This window comes from Stegastes partitus, unplaced genomic scaffold (assembly GCF_000690725.1).
Source record: "Stegastes partitus isolate 25-593 unplaced genomic scaffold, Stegastes_partitus-1.0.2 Scaffold1790, whole genome shotgun sequence".
NCBI classification, from domain to species: Eukaryota; Metazoa; Chordata; class Actinopteri; family Pomacentridae; genus Stegastes; species Stegastes partitus.
Genome location: NW_007579521.1, coordinates 50858 through 51399, shown reverse-complemented (window position 1 = coordinate 51399; position 542 = coordinate 50858).

The window sequence follows — 542 nt, the reverse complement described above, 5'->3', positions numbered from 1 at the left end:
TTACGAATTGCCTTTTTATATTTGAGAAAGCTATCTTTCCAGGCTAGATGATATTTTTCAGAATTATTTGAGCGCCATTGCCTTTCCCATCTCCTTACAGTCTGCTTTAAAATACCCAGCTGTTCATTATAGATTAGAATAAAGTTCTATTCTGTTCTATTCTATACCATGGAGCTGTTTTGTTATGATTTTTTGCCTTCCTTTTCAGCTTTAAGAGTCGGGCTGTAGCGGTACACCGAACTCACGGTTCGGTTCTCAGTTAGGGGAAAAAAACAACCTGCTCATAATTAATCCAAAACATGTGTTTATAGTATTAAACCAAAAAGCTGTTAGCAGCTCAGTTAATCTAATTAAATGTCCAACGTATGGAGATGTAACAGGAACACTGCTGCATCGTTCTCAATGTCAGATAAACGAAGCAAAATAAATAAAAGTACAAGTGCAGCGTCAACAGTTCCAGCTTATTGGAACTGACTCATGGCAAGGAGAGTTGAAGTGAACCAGGAGACATGCCGAGTCATGGTTAACGTGAACCAGGAGAC